Genomic DNA, 26,837 nt, shown 5'->3' with positions numbered 1-26,837 from the left:
TTTTAGAAGGCTTTATTTGAAAAGATTTTAGCGGGGCCAGCAAGATGGCTCAGCAGTTGAAGTGTGATGATCTGAGTTCAATCCGTGGAATCTGTGTAAAGGTGGAAAGAAAGAACTGTCTCCATGCATGACCTCCATATGTGTGCCACAGAAGCACATGCCCACCCAACCCACACCACATACACAATAATAATAAAATAAAACAAGAAACAGTCTTCCAGGCTTTGTAAAGGTCTTTATATGAACTCACAGCAGTGGTAATAGCTTGTACAAGAGCCCAGTAAACAATCAGACAAAAACCCAGCATAGAATTGGGGAAACAGCAGGAGGTCCCAACTTGCGTAGCTGAGGAACTATTGGGAGCTGATCACTGCTGGGTGATGGAAAGTTGATCTTTTTAAAAAAAAAAATATTTTATTTATTGTTTTTATTTTATGTGTATGAGTGTATTCCCTGCGTGTGTGTGAGTGCATGCATGTCATGCAGTGCCACAGAGGTTGGAAGAGGGCTTTGTATTCCCCTGGAACTGGAGTTAAGGATGGTTCGTAGCTGCCATGTGGGTGCTGGGAATCAAACCCAGTCCTCTGAAAGAGCAGTCAGTGCTCTTAACTGCTGAGCCATCTCTCCAGCCCCAAGAGAGCTGATCTTCTTTAAAAGAGTGACGCTAGATAGGCTGAACAGTCTTGAGTGGATGAACTGACTCACACTGAGGGATATCTGGACACAAACTTGGCTTGACAGGCCTTAACATATGTGATAAAAATCTAATGGGCAGGCTATGGAGTGCGGCAGATAGGGGAGAGGGTACAAATATGATTAAGATGTATTGTATGAAATGCACAAAAATTTATTAAAAGATATATAGAGAAAAAAGTTAAAATTTTGGTAGATAATGGGTTAGCTGTGGAAGAGAAATTTCTTTGAATTCCCTTAAAATATTTTCAAAATCTGAAAGAACACAAGTATACATAACAAATTTAATGTTGTAGGCAAGATTGATTTGCTACAGCCATATTTGCAAATAATTTTGAACTATAGTGGATAATTGATGTATATATGACTTTTCAGGTTTGCTATTCCTAATCTGATCTATCAGGGCAAGTTAATGCTTAATACATCATTGTGTTATCTTAATGTTCGGGTAGTGACTTCAAGCTGTTTCCTGAATAACGTTAGCATTAGTTACTAGTTATATTTTTAGTTTCGTGTACACTGTTATAAAAGCAATGCATATTTTGTTTGTTACTGTTTGAGACATGCTCTCCTTAGGTAGCCCAGGCTGGCCTTGAACTTTGGATCCTCCTATCTCAACCTCGTGAGTGTGTTTTGATTACAGGTCTGTGTTTTAAAGATTTATTTTTATTATTTATATATATTTATTTATTTATTTTGAGACAGGGTATTCCTTTAGCCCAAGCTGACCTGGAACTCAACTATGTACACCAATCTCTATTTCACAGAGATTCATCTTCCTCCACGTCCTGAGTGCTGGAATTAAAGGAGTGTTGCTACCACACCCAGCTTATTTTTTATTACTTTAAATTATATGTATGTGTTTATGTATAGATATGTGCATGTGTATGCAGTGCCCATGGAGGCCAGAAGAGGGTGTTGGATCCTCTGGAGCTAGAGTAATGGGCAGTCGTGCGCTGCCTTATATGGGTGCTGGGAACTGAACTTAAGTCCTCTGGAAAAGTAGTACACTCTCTTAACCACTAAGTCGTCTCTTCAGCCTCCAGGTCTGTACTTCAAAAGTGACAAAGCTTTTACATTAAATATTCTCTGTGAGAACTGAAAATAAGACTATTTCTGAGGTCTCCAGAGATAGACACTCACTATGTGTACTTTGATGATTTTGTTAAGTCCCCTATCTGAGCTGTGTGTTATGTGCACAGAGAGGGTATTCTAAAGCTACAAGCCAAGATGTCTATGGAAGACATACTCTACTATTTATTCATTCGTTGATTAGATGAGGTTAGCTCAGATACTGGTGAAACTCTGATAAGCATAAGATTATGCACAAGGTAGGGGATGGCTAGAAATATTTTGGGGGATTGATACCAGAATCAGGATTTGGACAAGTGAATACCAGTGCAGGTTGACATTTTCCAGTCTATCCCTAAAACAAAATTTAGGAAATGGCTGTATACAGCAAAATATGTTAGAAATGGTGAGCAAGTTATAAAATGAGAGGACTTACGCATGTTATGCTAAGGACCAGAGGACTATGGGTGTGCTGCTACTGGGAGCAGTACCACCATCTTTGTGAATCCCTGCTCTAGCTCCCTGTGTTCCATTCTCCATATCAGGAGTACTTCCAAGGTGAAGGCCTGCAGTTCTGAAATGCATGTGCTTGGGACTTTGGGCTTTGAATTTGAGACGGCTGTGTTTCCCTCTGCTCAGTGTACATTCACTTGTTTGGCATGTCTTTCCTGACTTGTTCTAGGGTACCCTAGTTTCAGTAACATTGTATAACTTTGTGGTGTCCTCTGGACTTCTTGAAGTGAGTTTTGTCCAGTTTTTGTATAGCCAAACTCTTCACATAGCTTTGAAATATGAAGAACTTCCAGATTTTCCATTTAATACAATAATAAACTAATGGAAAAGATCATTTTATTTTTATTTTCAATTTTCCCACAAAGCCTAAACTAATGTTAGTGTTCTTTTTCTTGATTGCTCAGCTCTGGGCCTGACATTTAGTAGGTGTTTCATAAATAGAATTAAGTAAATAATTACGTTGGCTGGTGATATCTGGCAGACAAATGTAAATAAAGTTACAAGATTTCTTTTAAAAACAGTAGAGAGGTAGGGCTTGGTATACACACCTGGTCTATATAGAAAGCTCCAAGCCAGCCAGGCTATATAGTGAGACACTGTCTTTGGGCCCAGTCCCATGCCTTTAGTCCCAGCACTTGAGAGGCTGAGGCAGAGGCAGGTGGATCTCTGTGAGTTCAAGGCTAGCCTGGTCTACAAAGCGAATTCCAGGCCAGCCAGGGCTGCAGGGAGACCCTGTCTCAAAAAGACCAAAAAAAAAAAAAAAACCCTAACTGAAGAAGGATCCAGAGAGTCTACTCTTAGCAAGGGTGTGCTGACTTTTAGCCTCATTTTATACAGCAGGCTTTGGCCACAGTGAACGTGTTCTATCTCTGAAACGTACTTTGTTCTTTCTCTGAGATTTCTTAGATTGTTGCCTGAGACTGAAGTGTGAAATTGGAGTAACTGAAATTTCTGTCTGTACTTGGCTCCTTATCCCAGTTTGATTTCTGTTGTTGTGATAAAAGACTCTGACCAGGGTTGGGGATTTAGCTCAGTGGTAGAGCGCTTGCCTAGCAAGCTCAAAGCCCTGGGTTCAGTCCTCAGCTCCAGGAAAAAAAAAAAAAAAGACTCTGACCAAAAACAACTTGAAGAGGAAAGGGTTTATAAAGGCTGACCTTTCCGGGTTACAGTCCAGCATTCAACATTGAGGAATGTCAGAGCAGGACAAGGGAGGAACCTGGAGGCAGGGCCTGAAGCAGAGACCACTGAGGAATTACTGTTTATTGGCTTGCTTTCCCCCCCCCGGTTTGTTCAGCTGCCTTTCTTATACAGCCCAGGCCCACCATGGTCTGGGCCCTCCTACATTAATTAGCAGTTAAGAAAATGCCTCACAGACATGGCCACAGGCCTGTCTTATGGAGTCAATTCCTCAGTCAGTTCCTCAGTTGAAGTTCCCTCTTCCTGGGTGACTAGTTTGTGTCAAGTTGGCAAAACTAACCGGCTCACTCTCAATATGATTATCACTTCTGCTCAGAAGTTTGAACTTCCTGTCTGCTCATCTGCTTTTGCCCTCACAATATTCTGCTTCCCATATCATAGGTTGGTTTCGTAATTGCTGTTACTGTCTGTCTGTCTCTGTAATCTGAAGAGGCACTGTCTCGGTAGTGCAGGAACCACTAATGCAGAGTTATAGTTGATGTTCCAGGCAGTTTTCATGGACTGAATAAATGACACAAGTGAATGGAATTAGGTAACATGACAATACTACTGTGCAATGAAAACTAAACCAGAGATAGATGATTGCATAAAACTGGTTATTCTAGAGTTATTAAGCCCAACAGTCTACACACAAAATTATGGGTAAGGATTCAAGAAAAACTGAGACCTAGAATATAAGATAATCTATTTACAAAAGTCCTGTTAAAAGGGCAGCTAAAAGAGTTGGAGATCTTTAGGTTCAGATCTGTTCTCATGTTTTTAAACTTTAAAGACGATTTTTTTTTTTTTTTTTTTTTTTTTTTTTTGAGACAGGGTCTCCCTGTAGTCCCAGCTGACCTGAACTCACTCTGTAGACCGGGCTGGCCTTGAACTCACAAGGATCCCTGCCTCTGCCTCCTGAGTGCTGGGATTAAAGGCATGCACCAACACACCCAGCTAAAGACGATTTTAAAAGTTGCCAAGAAAGATATTTAAGGATAGAAGTATCAGACTTCAGGCTTTAATAATAAGAATCAAAGGTGGGGAAATATCCATGTAACCACAAGAACTGTTTTTTTTTTACTCTGTGTCTTATTTCCAGCCAGATATCTTCTCAGTTCTGAGAAAAGAGTCACATCTACCAGAGTCACAGCAAAAGCAGTAAAGAACAGATGTGGAATAGATTGTTAGTAAGGGGAAGATTAGTAATAGGAAGGAAATCTGGTGTATCAAAAGTGGGTAAGGTATTAAGAGGTGAGGGAGCCATTAAAAAGGAGTGGGCAGCATAAACATTCAAAAAGCATTAGGGAAAAACTTTAAATTTTAGCAACAGACAAGTATAAATAATAAAAAACAAAATTGCCTATTGCCCATAATTTCAGCACCCTAGGCAAATCACGATTTTTTTTTTTTTTTTCCTGAGACAGGGTCTCCCTGTAGCCCCAGCTGACCTGGAACTCGCTATGTAGACTAGGCTGGCCTTGAACTCACAGAGATTCCCCTGCCTCTGCCTCTGCTGGGATTAAAGGCGTCCACCACCTCGCCTGGCCACTGTGGATTTTTTACGTGTAGCTAAATAGAATTTCCTTGCTTTACAACCTAGAATATGAAAACCTTAACTCTTCAACGCAGTAAATTCATACATTTTTATGTAAGCATGTCTCAGCTCAAGACATAGGCTTTTTCTGCCATGCCTGAAGGTTCCTTTCTGTGTCTCCCTAAGTGTCCCTAGATTGTCTTGACTGTTCTTGCACCACATATAAATGGAATTATAGAGTATCAATGAAGAAGGTTGAGTCTGACTACTTTTGTTCATCTGTCTCTGGGATTTACCCATGTTGGTATAGTAATAGTACTTTATTATTACTAGGCAGTCTCTTTTATTTCTGTATGAATATACCATTATTTAAAAAACTAATGGCTGAAGGTGTAGATCAGTATCAGAGCACGTGCCTAGCTTGTATGAGTCCTTGGGTTCAATCTTCAGCACCACACCTATACACATACACACAAAGAAAAATTAAAACAAAGCCTACCAATAGACAAACCCCACAACTAATATATAGATATCCCATAATTTAACTTCTTTTTTTTAGATATTTATGTTTTCTTTTTCCTACTTTATTTTTTTCTCTTTTTTTTTTCATTTACTTATTGTGTGTGTGTGTTTGTATGTGCACACATGCCACAATGTGTGTGTGTAGAAGTAAGAGGACAACTTGTGGGAGTTGGTTCTTTCCTTCTATCATGTGGGTTCTGAGGATAGAATTTGAGACATCAGATTTGAAGGAAGTTCCTTTACCCACTGAGCCATCTTGCCAGTGCCTATTTTGGGCTTAAAAAAATTTTTTTTTGGATTTATTTTTATGTGTATGAGTGTTTTTGCCTGTATGTGTGTAAGTGCATCCATGTCATGAAATGCCTGGTGAGGCCAGAAGAGGGCGTCATATCCCTGGAGCTGGAGTTATGGATGGTTGTTAGCTGTTATGTGGGTCCTGGGAACTGAACCCAGGTCCTTTGGAAGAGCAGCCAGTGCACTTAACCACTGAACCATCTCCCCAGCCCCTATTTTGGTCTTTTTTTTTTTTTTTTCCCAGCTGTCCTGGAACTCACTATGTAGACCAGGCTGGCCTTGAACTCAGAGAGATCTGCCTGCCTCTGCCTCCCAAGTGCTGGGATTAAAGGCCTGCGCCACCATGCCCAGCTATTTTGGTCTTTTAAGTTGAATGCTTTCCCTACAATGTCTGATAATTTTTGTCCATTCATTTACATATGAGGCAATAAAAAGCCAGAAGTTCATGTCGTTGATTGGATAAGCCATTTCCTTGTTTTCTCAAGTATCAGTATCTGATTTTATGTTTAAGATTGTTCCGTTTCCTGGAAACTTATCCATCATCCTGCCTGCAGAAGCAATGCCAGCAGCTGCCAGGTAGATTATAAGGTAATAATGTTCTTCAGGGTCATTTTTTTTTTTTATTTCTTAAATATCTATTTTGATGAGGTCTTCTAGTGTCTTATTTCCATGGACCACTTTTGCAAATAACTTCTGTCCTTCTCAGGGCTGTACCGGTGAAGGACTACTAATCCTGTGATTCTTGAGGGTATCTTGAATGAGATAGTTGGATAGCAGTGGACAGTATAGTCTATTAATGGATCCTGACTGCTGGACCCTTTCAGCTCTCCCTTTTGAAGCTCTCATTTGTCTTTAATGCTCCATTCTGTTTACACTTGATCTTTAATGCAACACTCCCTGTTAGTAAGGCTGTGTTTTACCTGACCAAATATAGTAGAGAAATTGGGTATGTTACAAAGTTCAGTATCACACCTTAAATTTAAAACTCATTTGTACTTTCATTATGCAGTGTGGTTTGTAACAGATGTGTCTGTGTTAGGTAATCTTTTTCACTTTTTGTTTTGTTTTGTTTTACTAGCTGTACTACAGTTGATTTGCACTGGGTGAAGTCCTGCTTTTCAAATTCCAGGTCCAGGATCTTGATTTAGTTCAGATTCTCTTTGTGTGGCTTTTACTGTTGTCTTACTGTGGTTCCCCCTTACCCCCACCCCATTTAGAAGAAACTGAAAATAGACCAAATGACTGTCTGGGGGATGCAGGAGTGTATGGGGGTGGTGAGCTATTCATGGTTGCAGGGCTTATGCTATTTGTAGGTAGGTGGCCTCTGTGAATAACAAATTGGACTTTTCCCCTTTAGACGTGTTATTCCTTGGACAATGGGAGAAAGGTACATACTTATAAAAGTATGAGGGTAAAACATGATTGAGGGGACAGAGGAAAGATGCATATACTTAGAAGAGTATTTTGAGGGCCCCAGGACTATAGAGGATGGTGAGGAACCAAAGCAAACAAATGGGTCAAGAAAAGCCATGGAATACAGAGGTGTGAGGTTGTAGTTCTGCATTCTTCATTCTTTTTTCCTCTTCACTGCTCACTGTTCTTAGAATAGTATCCAAAGAAAAATAGTCGAAGCTTTGCCTAGAATGAGAATGGTCATTACTACACAGGCTTGTTGGGCTGATCAAGTTAAACTAGTTTTAATGAAATTAGGTTACACACTGAATTTCAAGACAGAGTAGCTACGATGGCTGGCTGTGTTCTACTTGTGTGATTTAAAAATAAATATGGAGTGGCCATATAAGGGTTAATGAGACTGATCACTGAATTAACAAGGGTACACTAGTTTTTCCACAGCCTTCCAGGTAGGGGAGAAGAGACAAAATATACAAGTAACCAGCATTTACCTATGTCTATATTCAGATGATGCATGTAGTATTAGTCATGGTGGGAAAGGCTTCCTAGATTAGGATGTGATGCCCGTTGAACTATACCAGAGGCCAAAGAACAGGGGTTAAAGAATTTTTTTTGTTTGTGTGTATGTGTGTGAGTGTTTATATATGTGTACTTGCCATGATGTGTATATGGAGGGCAACCTTGGGTATTGGTCCTTACTTTTTACTTTGTTTGAAACAGGGTCTCTCTTTTATTTTTCAGTGCTGTTTATATGGGATTACAGACACACACATGTTCTGTAGAGCCTGGCTTTACATAGGTTCTGGGTATTCTAACTCAGGTCCCCACCCTGTGCAACAAGGACTTTACCCACCGAGCCAATCTCCCCAGCCCTTCTGTTTTTTTTGAGTCCCTGTTAGATCCCGGAAATATAACAGTCTTTAAAACAGGGGACCCAATGCAGATGTGGTAAAATAAAGACCCTTCTGATTCCATATTATAGTTTCAATTTATAATTTCCTCCTTTAAGGGACTTTCCCTCTACCCCCACATCTTCTGCTGAGTTTAAGCCATTACTTTAGCAGTCTTTTTGTTTGTCTTTTCTATCATTTGCCTAAGGGGAGAGCTTGAGCCACATTTGTACTTACTCCTAACTACTTAGCCCAGTGAGTTGGCCCTACCTAAATATATGTTTGGTGAAATCTCACTGCTTGTTAGCTTACCCTTTACTGTTGGTTCCCAGGACTAGAAACTGTAGAAGCAGTTGGGTTAGGCCAGGCTTAAGGCTTTGATTTATGGGCTGTTATAAAATAAGCTGGAATTCTACTTCTTTCTCTTTATGCTGCCTTTTTTGAAGTGTCCACTTCATCTTAGGGTTGACAGAGTTGCAGATTGTTTAGTAGCAATTTTTAGCACTCTTTCATAGACTTTGTGTGCTTATGTTAAGGAGAATGGGAGCTTAGGTAAGAGGAGAGCTTTTTACTAGTTGAACCATTTCAGAACCAGTCCTAGTGGCCAAGGGTGACATTTGTGATTGGCTCAGTACTGGATTCCTTGAATCAGTTGTGGTGAAAAGGAGAGATGCCAACCTTTACTGGTTTAGGCAGTTTGAGATGGGATGAGATGGGCTTTTCTTGGAGTGTATGAGCTACAGGAAGAGTGGATGATGCCTAACTGGGAATCTGACTACTATTAGGAAAGGAGAATAATGAAGTTATATGTGTAACCAGCAAAACTCATTATAGCTTTAATCCATAATCTGTAGGGGACCTTATGACCATTCTGGCTTTCATAAAATCACTTAGGAAATTATTGATTACATGATGTTCTAAAGAAGAATTAATAGGGAAATTACTAACTGGTAATTGTTAGACTCTTTCCTACTATTTAATTGAAGTTAGAAGATATTCAAATAGGTAAAAAGTGAAATATCAGTATAGGAGATAAGGGAACAAGAGTATAAGGTAGGACATTATGGCAGATGCCATGTTGTGTGACTCATGTACAGTGTAATTTGTTCACCAGTAATGATTTGTTTGCTTTTAATCTGGAAGTTGCTGTGCCAGGCACTGTAGAGATTACAGAGATGATGGAAGCAATATGTTGACCTCAAAGCCTCAAGTCCAGTTAAAAGAATATTTAATAGGCTTGGGTGATGGGAAGCAAACTCAAGTGAGGATTCCTGGTGGGTCCTCCAGAGTCTTGGGAGCCTAGAAGCATAGAGGAAATTTTTGCTCAGCATTCTCCATAGACAGTTCAACTGCTAAGGGCAGTGAGTCTGGAAAGAACAACCATATCTTAGTGCCCAAGGCAGAAACACTGTCTGGTCACTGCTAGCAGTGCTGCCTGTTAGACACCACTGTCCCCTAACTCTGTTTATTAGAAGGTTTTCTAGTAATGGGTCAGCTTCTAGTGATCTTTTTGATAGTTAATAGTATTAGATTTTCTGCTATCACAAGGCAGTCCAACCATACTTGTACATTTCAGTTAATTTAAAAACAAAATATTGCCGGGCATGGTGGCACACGCCTTTAATCCCAGCACTCGGGAGGCAGAGGCAGGAGGACAGCTTGGTCTACATAGTGAGTTCCAAGACAGCTGGGACTACAGGGAGACCCTGTCTCAAAAAGACAAAAAAAAAAAAAAAAATCTTGTAACTCATTTACTACCCTGTACAGGCACTAGGCAAGCCTCTAAGGACATGGTGGTGATCCAAAACTGACTTGATCCATTGTCACAGCCTACTATTTAGTAAGGGAGACAAAAGGAAAATAAGCAGATATGTAAGATAATGGTCAGTTGTGGTTATGATGAGAATAAATGAAGATGGACAAGGCTAGAGGTTTTCTAATCTTGAGGCACCTATATCATTTTGTAATGATCTCATTAGTTAGATTTTTTTTCCTGATGATTTCCATAAGTTTAAGCAATAATTTTCATTCTTTTTGTCTCTTAGGTGCCTTGCCAGGTTCCTCATGAATCCGGAGAACCCACCACCATATCCAGGCCCGGGCCCAACGGCCCCATACCCACCTTATCCACAACAACCAATGGGGCCAATGGGGGGACCCTACCCACCTCCTCAGGGGTACCCCTATCAAGGATACCCACAGTACGGCTGGCAGGGTGGACCTCAAGAGCCTCCTAAGACCACAGGTAAGTGTCTGTGAATATGTGTGCAGTCTCACACCACCAAAGAAAACATGCAGTGGAAACTGGCCTTTGTGATTGATTGTTTGGTGCTGATGGCTCAGAATGGCTTCACACTCAAGAGGCCTGAGTCAGTTCTGCTTTCTTTCTTCATGTCTCTTGTTTCCTCTAGAAGGGTGACTTCCTGGCCAACATGTTCTTTAGAGGCCATCTCTTAGCGTACTGATAGGGAAATCCTGTAGTAGCTAGTTTTGTTTTTCAGGTGCAGCTTGTTGGGGTTATTGTATTTTTCAGCTTGTTGACCCTGAAGTCATTCTCTTGCCTTTCCTTTGGGGTTGGTTTTCTTTACTCTTTCCTAATTCTGACTAACCTGCTGGTTGAGATTGCAGTTGTTTTCTGTCCTTCCTGTATGCTAGAACAGTGCTACTCAAAGAAAGTAGTTCATTCACAGACAGTGAACTCTTACTCTTAATGAGAACTGAACTCTTACTCTTAATGAGAACTGAAGAAAGTGAGAGTAAATGCTTACCTTGAAGAGCTATTTGACACTCCTATGACAGTTAAGCATGTAACTTTTACAGAAAGTATCAATCAGTGCAGAATTAAAAATAAAACATCTTGGGGCTGGAGAGATGACTCAGCAGTTAAGAGCAATGACTGTCCTTACAGAGGACCCGGGTTCAATTCCCAGCACCCACATGGCGCTAACAATTGTCTGTCCAGTTCCAGGGAATCCAACACTGCCTTCTGAACTCTGCAGGCATTGCAGGACATGGGCGCACCTATCTACATGCAGGCAATACACTCATACACATAAAATAAAAACAATAAGTAAAATATAAGAAAATAAATAAAATTTCTTGAGAAGCATTGTGCTACATACATGTCTTGTGACTTTTATAACCCTTTGGTTTATAGAATAGCTGCTCTCATAGCTGTTAGCTTTAAAATAGTGTGTTTATCCTATATTAAGTAGTTTCCTAAGAACTTTATGTACATTAACATTTAATCCTTGCAACAATCCTGTGAGTTTGTTCCCATTTTACTGTGAGATAATTGAGGGACAGAGTCACAATTTGTCCAAGGTCACTCAGCAAGAAGCAGCATGTCCCAGATAAGAATCCTGAGAGTTTAGCATAAAAACCTGAATCTGTAGCCGGGCATGGTAGTATATGCCTTTGATCTCAGCACTCTGAATGCAGAGCTAGGTGAATCTCTGTGAGTTCAAGACCAGCTTGATCTGCATAGTGAGTTCTAGGCCAGTTGGGGTTACTTGTCTCAAAAAAAAAAAAATCTGTACCTATAATTTATTGCTGCACTTTAGTCTCTCTTTTGGCTTTTCTATGGTAACTCACATCTGGATTTAGGGCCTTAGAGTTCTGAGAGATTTTCCTTGTTTAAATCCTATTAATCAAAAGTAGTGACAGAAGCAGGATGTGATGGTACATACCCTGAGTCCCAGTGCTCTGGAGGCAGAGGCAGGCAGATCTCTGTGAGATCAAGGTCAGCCTGGTCTACATAGTGAGTGCCAGGCAGTTGGGGCTACCGGGAGACCCTATCTCAAAAAGACCCCCCCCAAAAAAAAGTAGTAACAGAGTTGATGTTTTATTTTATTCTAGGATTTGAGGATTCTTTAGAATAGGTGGATTTCTATGGAATAAAAATATTGTTTAGTGGGGCTGGAGAGATAGCTCAGCAGTTAAGAGCACTGACTGTTCTTGCAGAGGACCCGGGTTCGGTTCTCAGCACCCACATAGTGGTTAACCATCCAAAACTCCAGTTCTAATGGATCCGACACCTTCTGACTTCCATGGGCATTTCATGGCATGGGTGCACTTACATACATGCAGGCATTACACTCATACACATAAATAAAAAAAATAAAATTTTAAAAAATATTGTTTAGTGAGAATTTTGCAGTTAATATGGGAGCTACACACCTTGAGGAAATTGAATAGAATCTTTGAATACCTTTAAATGACTTAGTTTATTTTAAAAGAAAACTTTCACAACCCAATATTTCTATTTTGTTGTGGAAGTTTTTGTAACTTGGGAGGAAGCAGAAGGTAACCAGTGGAACCAGAGTAGCTGGCATTTGTTAAGGTTCAGATAGCCCCACCCCCTTACCAACAGGGCCTCATGGACCTCACAAGCCCCTGAGAAAAGGGAACTGAGTTGATAAGCACCCTGGTCTTTGAAGTCAAGAGAAGCAGACTTTTCTCCACTGTTTGGCCAACACAGCAGGCTTCCCCTTTGATTTCTAAAGAGGGCAGGTTTTAACAGTTCCATCCCATGTCCCCGACCCCCCCCCAACTTTAAAAAAAAATAAATCTTCCTGCCTTCTGTGGGAAGCAGAAGCCTCCCCCTTTAAAAGACCCCAGCTCACAACCCAGGCAGATGTTTTCCCTGCCCAGAAGGGAATCTGTACCATGTGTTTCTTTGCTAATAAACTTTATTCTGATGGAGTTTTATCTGTGTCCTAGTGCTTTCTCCTGACCAACCCTATAGGTCATACAGGTACTTTTACCTATCAGCATTCAGGTTTGTGACCTCAAAGGGGAATTTCATAAAAATAAATCTCAGCTTCTGGATTCTCTGCTTCAAAGCAAAATAACCCTGTGATGAACGAAAGAAAGCAGGCAGACAAGACCACATGAATGTATTTGAAATTCATGAATAGGCGAAAAGAATGTATGTATGGTATGGTTGGGCATGGTGGCACAAGTCTTTAATCCCAAGACTCAGGAGACAGGGGCAGGCGGACCTCTCTAAGTTGGAGGCCAGCCTGGTCTACATAGTGAGGCTCTACATCTCCCAAAAAAGAATATGTGTAGTGATTCACAAATGGAGTTGAAGCTGTTTAAGATCAGAATATTGTTTACTTCCTGCTTGGGGTATGTGTGAATGAATAAAGTGAAGCTGTTTTTTAAAAAAAATTATATTTGGAGCTGGGTGTGGTAACGCATGCCTTTAGTCCCAGCACTCAGAGGCAGAGGCTGGTGGGCGGGTCTTTGTGAGATCAAGGCCAGGCTGGTCTACTTAGCAAGTTCCAAGCCAGCTGGGGCTATAGGGAGACCTTGTCTCAAAAAGACCCCCACCCCCCAAAAAATACATTTATGGGTGGGAGGTGAGTGCCACACAGCTGTGTTAATCAGAGGACCACTTGCAGGAGTCAGTTCTTTCCTTCACCGTGTGGGTAGCAAGTGCCTTTACCTGCTGAGCTGTTTTGCCAGCCTAGGACTAAGTTGTTTTGTTTTTTATTGGAATGAGTACAACTGAACTTTCAAGGATATTAGATTAGGAATATATTATATAGGTGCTAGGGATCAAAACTAGTTCCTTGTGCATGCTAGACAAGTGCTCTACTTCTGAGATACTCCCTCCTCCATCGTGATATTTTATAATTAAACACTTGGAATTTTACTGAGCTTCTCTAGAATAAGTGTGCCCAGGTTGGTGGACTGTGTGCAGAAAATGCAGATTTGATTCTTTCTTTGGTTTGAGTGTTGATGTCAGCCATTTTGAGAACAAAATTGGTTTCTTTATTCCTAAGATTAAAAGGTTATTTTAATTTAGTGTTACCAATCATAATTGAATTCACAAATGGAGTTGAAAGCTGTTTAAGATCCTTTCTTGCAGTTGTGAATTTTTGACTGCTTGGATTCATTGTGCACTCAAAGATAGGTAATGAATGCCAGATGGTCAAGTTCTTTTCTCACTTGGGGCCCAGGCTTTGTGAATGGAACTCTGAGGGTTAGGGTTAGGGTCATTAAGGAATGAACTTTTTGGGGAGCCATTTCAGTCCTTGCTCTTTGTATTGTTTCTAGGATCTCCAATCAGAATCATGTACTTGTAAGATAAAGTGGTAGTGAAGCATAAGCTGTCCCTCTGCAGACTCTGGGTCATACTTGGTATACTGGACCAGAGCATCAGTGAGTCTGTCCATAAACTGAGCTGGGGTTTCAGCAGAGCCCTGAGTAATCAATCTAAGCTTCTCAAAGTTAACTACCTTAGGGCGCGAAGCTCTCTGAAGACCTGTCAGGAGGCAAGTGATCATGTGGTCCCTGGCTGCTCTACCTGGGGAAGGGAGAAGCTGCTGCTGTTTGGAACCCTAATAGTGCTGTCCTGTTATATATCTGAGCCCTGCATGGAAGCTTAAACCTATTTTTATCTAGTTAGATTATTTTAGATTTGTCTACTACAGATTCTCTCTGTTGAGTTCTAATATAGTCCCTTCAGTTAGTAGCTGCACAGGTGGAAATTGTTCCTCCTTTAAAGGAAGGAGGCTAGCCTTCATCCATTCTTAATTGATGTTTGGTGATCATTAGGGCTTAATAAGGATGTGATGCATAGATAGGTAGGTGGGATAGATGGCCAATCTAAGTAGAACCTTTTACTCACGATGCACAGTTCATTTGTCAGACGTTGTAGTCAAGAGCCAGCAAGATGGCTCAGAAAGGTGGATAAAAGAGCTTGCTGCCAAGCCTGAAAACCTGAATTTGATTCCCAGAACTTGCAAGGTGGAAGGAGAGAACCAATTGCTGCAAGTTGTCTTCTGCCTGGGGACACATACACTCTAAAGAAATGTAAAAGAAGAGGTTGTAGCCAAAACAAAGCAAAAAACTCATTTGTCTCAGGAAACCAATCTTTCAAAAGGTGGTAATTGGCAGTAGCAAATGCCTATGGGAATAAGGCTTCCCAGAGGACACACCTGCAGGTAATGAAAGGATCCCCTGGATGGTTTTTTTTGTAACTGTAGTAAGTACTTCTTGTGTAAAGTGCTCAGGATTAGCCTCATATAATGCTAACAACCCTGAATCATTGTGTTTCAGCTATCTATTGTATAACAATATACCCAAAAATTCAATGACATAAAACAATAATGATTTTATTATTTCTCATGATTCAGAGTTAGGAGGGCGATTCTTTTGCTTCATGTGATCTCTCTTGGGATCACATGTGTGATTTAATTCAGCTGTCAGCCTGGCTGGGACTTGGGATGTCCACAATGGTCTCATTTCCCATGACTAGAGTATTGGTTTGCCTCCATGAACCTTTCTTTACGTGGTCTCTCTTTGGATAGACTAGCAGGTTGGTCTTGGAAGTGGGCATATTTTACAATTCATGTCTCTCCTACAGATAAAATATATCCACTTCCAAGACTACTAGGTATCTCCAACCAGTAACTACATTAGCTTAGACTGCATTGTAGACCGGGCCTGTTCTTAATCTCCCTCATGCTGCTCTTTCACACCTACCCCTCATTCCCACTCTGCCCCACCCTGCACTATACATCACTAGAGATCAAAATGAAATATCTTCATGAAACTTGTCATCACCTGGGCCACATCTCCAGTAAAATGTGCTCCTTGCATGTACTTCACCTGTATTCTAATGGACTTTTTTTTTTTTTCTTTTTGAGTTAGGGTCTCTCTGTAGCCCCAGTTGACCTGAAACTCACTACATAGACCAGGCTGGCCTTAAACTCACAGAGCTCCACCTGCCTCTGCCTCCTGAGTGCTGGGATTAAAGGGGTGTGCCACCATGCCTGGCTTGGACTTCTTTAGAGTACTTCTTCTCTCTAGATTCATTTAGTTTTCATTTTATGTCCAGTTTAGCTCTTTAATGTTCAAATTCTGGTAGCTTTGCTCTTGCTGTCATAGTTTAGACATTCACAATTTGTTTTAGTCAAGACTCAGTAAGGCTACAGGTGACAGGACCTCAGCCTTAAATATTACGCAGCAACAGAATAATGGAATACCCAACTAAAGAAAGCCTCCAAGATAAAAAGGTGGTTATAACATAAAGAAAAAAGGGATTCAAGAAGTAGATTCTGCAGGGAGCAGAAATATTCCCACTAGTGGGAAGGAAGCCCTATACTCTTCTAAGATACGTGGGATAAGAGCAGGAATGCAGAATAAAAGGAAACAGGAAACAAGCACTTAGCCCAGAAGAATGTAAAATGTACCTCATTCTAGCATTAAATCCGAGACAGATCTTGCCAAATCAGAATTTAAGGCTTTTTGCCACCAGTGGAAGTTTGATATATTTTGATCATCTATTGGTATGTCATAACCACCTAATCTGAGCAGTTAGAAAATAGATAGGACGTAGGGAAGGTTCATTTCTTCTCCACATGACCTCTACTAGGGCTGGAACACAGCTCATAATAACCAGTGTGTTTGCTTTCCCCTCTCCTTCTGTGTTGTTGAGACAGAGTATGACGTAGCTCAGCCTGGCCTCAAATTCATTATATAGCTAAAAATGACCTCCTGCCTCTACCTCCCAAGTGCTAGAATTACAGACCTGTGCCACCATGCCCTGCTCCATTGTGCCCTTTCTATCCTTCAGTAAAGTTCAGAAACTTTTCTGCTGGCTTTGAATCAAGTCCAAACAAGTGTTATTGAGTTACCCTGCAGTGCAGAGAAGAGGAGCCATTCGATTTGGCAGCTGCTTCAGAAGGGGCATGTGAGCAGACCAACTCCTAGGAGGGCCAACTTTGTCAGAAATCCGGACCAAAATGCTCTTACTCCTGTGTGTTTTCCTAACCTGCCTTGGGCTTCTCTACTCTTTGTTGCTGTTTTGAGGCAGGGTCTCCCTTAAGCCTGGAACTTGCTATGTACACCGGCTGGCCTGGATCTACAGAGACCTACCTACCTCTGCCTCCTGAGTGCTGGTGTTAAAGGCATGGGCCACCATGCCCAGTGGGCTTCTCCACTCTTAACTGGTTCTTCGAGTTTGCTTTTTGGTTGCTGTGATAAGCTACTAACCAAAAGCAACTTGGGGAGGAAAGGGTTTATTTCATTTTACACTTCTAGCCAACAACAAACAGTTCATCATAGAGGGAAGATCGGCAAGAAGTTGAGGCAGGAACTGATGCAGAGACTTTGGAGGAATCTTGCTTACTGGATTACTTCCAGGCTCACTTTCAGTTTTTGTTGTGAGACAGGGTCTCCCTGTAGCCCCAGCTTGCCTGGAACTCACTATGTAGACCAGGCTGGCCTTGAACTCACAGAGATCTGCCTGCTTCTGCCTCCTGAGTGCTGGGATCAAAGGCATGCACTACCATACCTGGCCTTGACCTTATTTTCTTTAAAGGTTTGATTCACTTCAACCATAGTCTGTCAAGCTTTTGAATTTTGATAGAAATTTGTACTTCTGGTTCATTTTAACAATAGCTCAAAAAAAAAAAAAAAAAACCACATCAAATATCTCAGTTGAGATGGTTGAAACATTTTGAGGTTGGGTGTCTCTCCATCTGCTTTTACCTTCCCTCCTTCCCTCCCTTCCTGCTCAGCTTCAGGGTATTTGGGTCCTTTCCATATTAGACTGTAAGAGTTGAAGTCAAACCTTCTTTTAAAAAAGAAACAAAGCCAGGCATAGTAGTGTATGCCTTTGATCCCAGCACTTGGGAGGCAGAGGCAGGCAGATCTCTGTGAGTTCAAGGCCAGCCTGGTCTACATAGTGAGTTCCAGGCCAGCTGGGGCTATAGGGAGACCATGTGTTTAAAAAAAAAAAAAAAAAAAAAAAAGAAACACTTATTTAACTTGATTCTGAAATAATTTTAGACTTATATAGACATTATAAAAATAGTATAAGTGATTTTGTATATCTTTCACTCAGATTTCTCCCAAACCTTGCATAATTACAGTACAATGCTCCGTCATACTTTTTTTTTTAACCCCTCAAAACTCCCAGAATGTTACTTATCTCTCTCTTCCACTCTTTGAGACAGGGTCTTGCTATGTATATATAGTCCAGGCTGGTCTTGAACCCATCATCTTCCTGCCTCAGCTTTTTGAGTGCTAGAATTGCAGGCATGTACCCCATTCCTGGCTTATCCCTCTCTTTTGGTCAAAGCAGTCACCACTCTAGCCTACATTCCAAGGGAGGATGAGTAGACTTCACTCCTTAATTGAGGCAAAGATGTAGAATCACTTTGTAAAAAGAGACCTTTGGAAACAAAAGTTCTAGTAGTGACAGGTAAGCTCCTCCTGTATAGTGAAATGTCCTCAACAACAGAGCTATTTCTTGATTCTTAAAGATGAAAAATTGAACAAAACACTGTCCCTAATCTTATACCAGAAAATGTGAGGCTGGAGAGATGGCTCGGTGGTTAAGAGTACTTGCTGCTTTTGCAGAGGACCTGGGTTTGGTTCCCAGCATGCACATGTCAGCTCACAACCATCTGTAGCTCCAGTTCTAGGGGATCCAGCACCTTCTTCTGGTCTCTGGGGGCACCAGGGATGTACATGTAGTACATGTACATGGCAGGCAAAACACTCATATACATAAAAACTAAAAATAACTTTTTTTTTTTTTCCGGTCTTTTTGAGACAGGGTCTCCCTGTAGCCCCAGCTGATGTGGAACTTGCTATGTAGACCAGGTCAGCTGACCTCGAACTCAAAGAGATCCACCTATCTCTGTTTCCTGAATGTTGGGACTAAAGGTGTGTGCCACACCCTGCCCTTTAAGTCTTTTTTTTTGGTCTTTTTGAGACAGGGTCTCCCTGTAGCCCCAGCTATCCTGGAACTCACTATGTAGACCAGGCTGGCCTTGAACTCACAGAGATCTGCCTGCCTCTGCCTCTGCCTCCTAAGTGCTAGGACTACAGGCGTGCACCACCACACCCGGCCTCCTTTAAGTCTTTTTAAAAAAGAAAGAAAGAAAAATAGGTTCCAGACCTGGTGGTAAAGGTCAATCATCCTAGCTATTTGGAAGACTGAGGCAGGAGAATTACAAATTCAAGGCCTGCCAGGGCTACAGTGAAAATAAGCAATCTGTCTTTAAGGAAAGTTCTATAAATTGTTAGATCATAAAAGAGGAGGATTTTAATTCTCTCATCAAATTAAAATGATTCCCATTCAGATACTTCCATCATCAGAAATGGAAGAATCATCAGATGACCTTCCATGTAATCATAGCAGGACCATTCAGGTTCTGAATCACTGCAGACATCACTGTAGCTCTTTCTGTTGTGTATGGATATGATTTCTATAGCCTTCTCACCCAAGTATGCTAGGCAGCCATTATTGAGTATGTCCTGCCTCTACTTGGACGTTTCATGAAGGCAGAATTTCATCTGTCTTTGTCTCTATTTCCATGGCTTCTAGAATAGGGCTGAGACCATGTAGTACATATATATGTATATGTATATATATGTAGAAGTAACAAACACATATACCTGTAAATATGTGTTAGATAAATGGAAATATTTCAAAGTGGTTGTAAATTCATGTTAGATGTCTGATTCTCTCCCCACTCTCCCTCTGAGAGCCTTACCTTGCTACTTAACCCAGAGACTTGGTTTTATACATATTCTTCTAGGTCAGAACTCTGATACCTGGCAACACACTAATTTAAAATAAATTCTACTTCAGCACTGTCCTTTGGGATGCCCATGTGGAGCTCCAAAGTCCAGTTGGCCCTGGAACCAGGTTTCTAAATTGGAAACTACCCAGTGATCCTGTTTCAGTAATTTGAGGGAAGGAAAGGGAATACATTTTCAGGGGGTCCTTTCCTTTGACCAGGGAGCAAGATGGCATTGCAAGAGGTCTCTTTTACCCCACAAGTCAGAGATTGTGAGAGGTGGTTGAGAAGCATGTTTCTATTTATCCACTCTGTTCTAGATATCTCACACTACTTTCAGCAGTTAGTGTGAGGATCGAAGGGAAGGACATTTCATGGTCTGGCATTTCTGGCTAATTGACCCAAGGTGTGAAATTACAGCCTGGCTCGTGGAGCCTTGTATGCTTTCTTTCATCAGAAACATCAGGCAGTTTCATTGCCTCGGGAAAGCCTCTCCAGCATGAACAAGTCCAGTGTTTCCTTTCCCAGGTGTCAGATGACAGAATGTCCCAGCAAGGATACTGCATAATGCCACCAAAAGCCACGTTGCCTTAGAAATCTAAGTAGACTTTATGTAGTTCTGTGGATGTCAACTTCCTATTTCTTCCTATTCTATAAAACTGGGATTACAGGACCATGGTAAAAATAAAGGAATAGAACTTATATAGTTTATGACACATCAATGTGAAATTTTCAGATTTTTTCTTATAAATGAACAGAACTCAGGAAGAGCAGGAAGCTCTCAAGTAAAGGAGAGGAAGCTGGTTGCTAGGGATCACTTCTGATCTAGCCTGAGGATCGCTCTGGCCCGAGGCAAAGGGACAGCTCCAAAGTCATCTCAGCCCTTTGCTTATACCCCTGCTATATATTTCCTACCCAGATGCCTAAGTAGGTACCCAGCCCAGCAAGGCCCTTTGTGAGCTGACAGCTACCACCTAAGTCCTGCCACTCAACCTGCTACTTGCTCTGCTGTACCTTCCAGGGCCATCCTGGGCACTCGGCATATGCTGTTATCATCTCTCATTCTTCTTATGGTGTATGGCCTTACCTTTGGTTCTCCTTACCTGTTACCTAGATAGAGAGGCCTTTCAACTGCTTCTTCCACCCTTGCTTCCTTTATGTAGGACCCAAATTGGCCCCCATTTTCTCCGTTTAACTACCTGATCCCTTGCCTAGCACACTGTTTACTGTTTGTCCCTTTCTCCCATGTAATATGGGCCCCTTGAAGGCAGGGTTTCTGTATGTTAGGGTCACCACTGAACTGAGCACTTGTGGAGTGGCCAAGCATCTCTTTTGCAGAAGTTCTCTCTCAGGCCTTTCCTCTCCTTCCTGTCTTACTTGGATAGAACCTGCTGAGTTACTGCCCTGTGTCACACCTGGTGCTAAGCACTGCATATCTTTGATCATTTAATTGATACGCAGTTGAACGTCAAGAAGTGGAGCCTTATGAGGAAGCTGATTTGCCTAAGATCAGAGATGGCAAGGGGAAGAACAGGCATCTGATAGGGTGTCTGGCTTAGAGCTTGCTCTCTACAGATGCTGGCTGCCTCAGATGCCCCTCACCTTCCAGGGTAAGTGGCTAGCTCCTTTGGGCTCTGCTCCCCCCATCGTTGCCTTCCCACTTCAGATCTGGCTGAGGGCTACATTCATGTACTTTGTGCCTTGGGTGCTTCTTCTTCCTTGGCCTCCTAGGCCCTTTCTAAATGGCAAGAGTTGGCTCCTGTGCAAAATACTCCTCTATAGCTGATCCTGAGTTTATCCTTGTTCAGCCTCCTTAAAATTCTTCCTCCCTTCCTTCCTTTCACATTTCTTCTACACTGGGTAGACATCTGGGAAGACTGGGAAGAGCCTTTCTATCTCTTAACTTATGTCGGGGACATTAATTTGAATCTTCTAATGCTCAAATGATACTTGAGTGGAGTCCTTGGAACAGGACCCTTAGGTCTCACATACACCCAGCCAGCATCTCTTAAGACCTTATTTAGACCTATCAAAGGTGTGAGAGCTGGTGGTTACTGACTCATCCAGTGGGTCTGGACACTTCTGCACTTTGCTAGGAGACACGGAGCTCTTAATGGCCATCAGGACCATCTTTTCTGACCCTTCAGCTGGAAGAAGACAGGCTTCTTATGGGTCCTCTCAGGGTTTGTGGCTCTTGAAAAGAGATCTGACAGTTCTTTCTCACTGTCATCTTAAAGCTGTCCCTCTCCCTAGCCCAGCAAGGGAATCGGCTGTGGAACTCTGGTCCTGAATTTGGAGGGAAGCCCTTCCTCCTTCCACCTTGCAGTGTTCTCTTGGCCAAAGTTGGAGGCATAACCCACAGGATAGGCTTCTGTGTGATAAGTCACAGGAGCTGAATGTGTAACTTAGGGTTTTACATAATCATCAGCATTCTAAAGGCCTGAGGCTCTTCCTGGTCTGGCCCTTCTTTGGTTTAGTTTTAGTTCCGTGGCTCCACCAAGCGCCTCTTCTTGCTTAGCTTTTACAAGTATCATTTCCTCCTTACAGCTTGAATTCACCCTTCTAGCTGGGTGTAGTAACCCTGTGCCTCCTTTACCTCTCACTTCATCTTCTCTACTTTGCAGTTGAGGACAGTTTTCTGTCCTTCACTGTGTGATCTTCATTCACATTTTTATAGCCTTGACTCTAGTTATAGAATTGTGTCCTCCTATTTGAAAGCACCATGATAGGAGACCTTGTCTAATTTGACTGCCCACTGGATTCTGCCAGGAACTATGAAAGTGATTAAAAGACAAGGAACAATTTAGAGATGTATAGGACAGCATGCAGTGAGACTGGAAAAGCTTTTTTGATTATTAGGGTTTTTTTTTTTGAGACAGAATCTTACTGTGTAGCCCTGGCTGGCCTCAAACTCACAGATATTCCCCTGCCTCTGTCTCCCAAATGCTGGGATTAAAGGCATGTACCACCACACCCTGCTGAAAACACTTTTTTATTTTATTTTATTAATTAATTAATTTATTTATTTATGTATTTATATTTATTTATTTTTGGTCTTTTTGAGACAGGGTCTCGCTGTAGCCCCAGCTGTCCTGGAACTCACTATGTAGACCAGGCTGGCCTTGAACTCACAGAGTGCCTCCCGAGTGCTAGGTTAAAGGCGTGCACCACCATACCTGGCGAAAACACTTTTTAAAATTGTTAAATTCGTGGCTTGATTTTTACAGAAAAGATTGTATGCTTTTCCCTCCCCTACCTTATTTATTCATGTTTTTGGTCTGAGACTGGAGCACAGTATTCATTGTGTAGCAGGGGCTGGTGTTAACAGTCACAGATGTATGAGTAATCAGAACTAAGAAGTGTAGTTGAGGGTATTCTTGCCTCTACTGAGTTCTGGCCCTTGCTCTTTTTCTGGCCCATAGTATACTAATAATAGTCATAGCACTTTAAAAATTCCACTCATAATCCAGATATCCATCATCTCCATTTTCATGTTATTTCCTGGGCAGTTTTTGCTAACATGCACATGTCCCTTTGTGCTATTATAGTGTGGATACCATTGTGCATTTGTTAATAGGCAAATTTCCTTATTGACCTCTCTACCAGAAATATTTGGTGGGAGTTTTCCTGTAACATTGTAGCATGTTTAGTAGTATTCCTGTGCTTTAGCTGCTAAATACCAGTAGTCCCTTAGTTGTGACAAACAAAATGTCTTCGGTCCTTAACAAATGTTTTCTAAGGGTTCACATCATCCTCTTTGAGAACCAGTGCCATAGAGTTTGAATCATTAAAAATTTAAGTGGATCATTGCTTTTGAGCTCAGTAAAGGAAAGACCTTAACTAATCAGCTCTATCAGCTCCTGAAAAATACATGACTTTGTGGTGGTCTGCCGAGGAAGGTGGTTTCGGGAATTTGGAACTGTATAGAATACCCTCTGGATGGGACATGCTTTAATTCTGAACCTCTATGCAGTCTGGGACTAGAGAGCTGGATAGTATCAATTCCTGTATTACAGCCATCAGAACAAAAAGTTTCAGGCCAATGGTTTAAGCCTTTTGGTATTAAATATTAAGAAGTTATTTTATTAAATAATAAATACTAGCTAAAATAAGCAAATATTTGCCTAGTAATTAATGTATGTTGGGCGCTTTTATATATTAACTCCTGAGAACAACCCTCTGAGGTAAAGTCTTCTTGTTATCACTGTCATATAGATAAACAGAAGCAGAGAAGGGCAGCATATTCATGGACAGCTAGGGAGTGATAGAGCTGAGATTCAGACCCAGCAGTCTGACTCTGGAGCCTGGGCTCCTTGGCAGTGGCCACTTACTGTTACCTGCTGCAGTCCTTGTTCTGGACTGAGAACTTTACAAGTAGTTTCTGATTTTCATAAAAGTCCTTCAGGGTAAGTGGCATTATCTCAGATTTTTACCAATGTGAGACCAGGAACTTACAGAAGCTGTAATGTCTTGCTGTGGTCCTTCAGGTCTCTGATCCAGAGCTTGATTTGCTTTCCAATATCATATGTACTCCCATACATGAGCTTAAAAAAAAAATATATCGGCCAGCAAGATGGCTCAGTGGGTAAATGCGCTTGCCACCAAGCCTGATGAACTGAGTTCGATCCCCAGTACCCACATGGTAAAAGAACCAGTTCCTTCAAGTTGTCCTCTGACCTACACACGTACACATTGTGGCACACACATGCCCACAGACACACAAATAAATAATTATAATTTTAAAATGTTTAAAAGTTTTTTTATAACCTTGGAGCCATCATTCTTTTAGCAAATGCTAGTTAAATGCCTTTTATTCAGTGCTAGTCACTAGGCAACTGTTACTATTTCTAATCAGATCTTATTCAGGTGCTTTGTGAATATTACTCAACCCATCAGCAGTCCTAATGGTGTCCCATATTAGAAATGAGGAGAGGTGCTAGAGAGATGGCTCAGCAGTTAAGAACACTGGCTTCTCTCACAGAAGACCCAGGTTCAGTTCCCAGGCCCAACATGGTGGCTAACAACCATCCTTAACTCCAGTTCCAGGGGATCCAGTGCCCTCTTCTAGGATAAGGCATACAATGGTGTATATTCGGACATTAAGACAAAATATTCATACACATAAAAATAAATAAACCTAAAATTAAAAAAAAAATTTTTAAAAAGAAATGAAAGATAAATAGACTTTCCTAAGGTCTATTGAAAGAGTAGCTAGCTGAGCCTGATCTGAACTGAGGGCTGTCTAGTTTCAAATTGTATTCCTAACTTTTAGACCCATTTAATAGTCTTTAAATACTTCAGTGTTAGCAGCAGCACACACTGTTTGTTAGTTGTAAAGGAAGTTGTTGATGAGTTCTTTCTGGTGGCACTCAGTTGGCAACTCTTCACAAAAGTAGATGAGAAAGGCCTTTAGTGAGTGTCCTAGAGACTTAGCACCAGCTTTCACTTTTATTCCACATACTTGCGACTCCATTTGACAGAGCTCAGCTAGGCCCAACACTTTGAGAATGGTCTCCCTGGTGACTGTACTGTCTCCTGGACCTGTGGGTTATGTGAAGGCAGTCTAGTCATGAGGACAACAGGGGACTACAGACTCCTAAAGATGACCTTTTTCTTTCCCTTTCTATGGGGGAATAGACAGTCTATTGATCCTATAGAAAACTCTCCATTTTGAAGGTCTTGGCTCACCCAGCACTCAGAGGAAATGGAGTATGAAGACACAACTGCTCTTTGCAGATCCCATTTCCTCAGCCAGTAGATGGAACCCAGTGCTGCTGGCTGAGAGCAGGCTGGATTGTCCATACTAGTTTGCTATTTGTTCTTCCTAACCCTCTTCAACCCAGGTGCAGTCTGAATTTTCTGTGCAGATATTGCTTTAGCTCACTTTGAAAACAAAGTATTCAGATGCCCTTTACTTTTTGCATGGCTTTCTTTAGTTAGGCCAGTGGAAACAATGAGGACACTGGTGTAGTGGGCAAGGAAAAGCAAAACAAAACACTGCTTGCGATAAGAGACAGCTAAGGAAGTTGTAAGCTGTGAGTGGGGTTGAGTAGGTGGCTCAGAAGACTGGAGCCAAGCACACACTTTTGGAATCTCCCTTTTCCAGCTACATTCTGCTGAGCAGGACCAATGCTAGTCTTAGTGCTAGGGACACAGGTGGCAGAAATATCCCTTAGATGGTACCTAATAAATAGTAATAAGGCATTAGCTGTGCTAGTAGGTCCCATGCTCCAGTGCTTGTCACACCAGCTGCCTGTGTGGCACAGTGCCTACAGGTACCTCATATTATCACCCCAGTTGTCATTGTGGTTAGCCATACAAGAAACCTGAGGAGGCACCTCTTCAAAACTGACAGCTCTTTGATTTGCTGAAGTCTCCCTTGAGTTTTCATAGAAGTCACTTTAAGGAGAACTGGCTACATTGATAGAAATTTATATCTTTTTTAAAAGTCTGCATTCCACTTATATTTGGGATCACAATTGTTTAGAGGCTTCAAAAAATGGGATATGACACAGGATGATTATAATTAGACTATTGACAATGAAGACAGCAAAGACCCGTGTTTGCACCACTGAGTGAAGACTCAGCCTGGCAACAGTGACACTGTGAGGGCCAAATCCAGAATCAACAGTGGCCAGAAGAGCTGGTTTCCTCCAAAGCCCAGTTTAGCTAACTTTGCTAACACCCAGAGCTTCTGCCTCTTGTTAGAGCCGGGTTCTTACACCAAGAAATCTGGCCACTTTAAGAACTTAACTTTGTAAGTTATGGACTTATACTTTCCAGGGTTGGGGAAGTGGTAGAGTCTGGGCTGGTTCAGTGGGAGAGCCCGTGATTCTGTGATTAGCATGCACAAAATCCAGGGTTTGATCTCTAGCACTTGGTACCAAATAGAAAAGAAAAAAATATTTTCCTTCCTTCCTTCCTTCCTTCCTTCCTTCCTTCCTTCCTTCCTTCCTTCCTTCCTTCCTTCCTTCCTCCCTCCCTCTCTCTCTCCCTCTCTCCTTTCTTTCTCCCCTCCCCTCCCCTCCCATCCCCTCCCCTCTGCTCCCTTCCCTCCCTTCCATTCCTTCCTTCTTTGCAGATAGGGTTCTCTCTGTAGCCCCAGTTGGTCTGGAACTCACTATGTAGACCAGGCTGGCTTTGATCTCAGAGAGATCCTCTTGCCTCTCTGTCTCCCAA

General features: G+C 41.7%; 1 non-coding gene across 1 annotated transcript in view; it reads left to right on the top strand.

Annotated features, from left to right (window-relative positions):
* The window catches only part of LOC103743074, a 51,720-nt gene that overhangs the window by 11,180 nt on the left and 13,703 nt on the right, over positions 1–26,837 (top strand). The window contains exons 2-3 of the transcript XR_001872711.2: positions 6,318–6,394; positions 10,155–10,354. This is a non-coding gene — a transcript (uncharacterized LOC103743074). The remainder of the gene's footprint in view (positions 1–6,317; positions 6,395–10,154; positions 10,355–26,837) is intronic.

Source organism: Nannospalax galili, unplaced genomic scaffold (genome assembly GCF_000622305.1).
Source record: "Nannospalax galili isolate Female #2095 unplaced genomic scaffold, S.galili_v1.0 scaffold760, whole genome shotgun sequence".
NCBI classification, from domain to species: Eukaryota; Metazoa; Chordata; class Mammalia; order Rodentia; family Spalacidae; genus Nannospalax; species Nannospalax galili.
The sequence above is the reverse complement of the archived record's forward strand: the minus strand, read 5'-3'. Positions and strand labels throughout refer to the sequence as shown.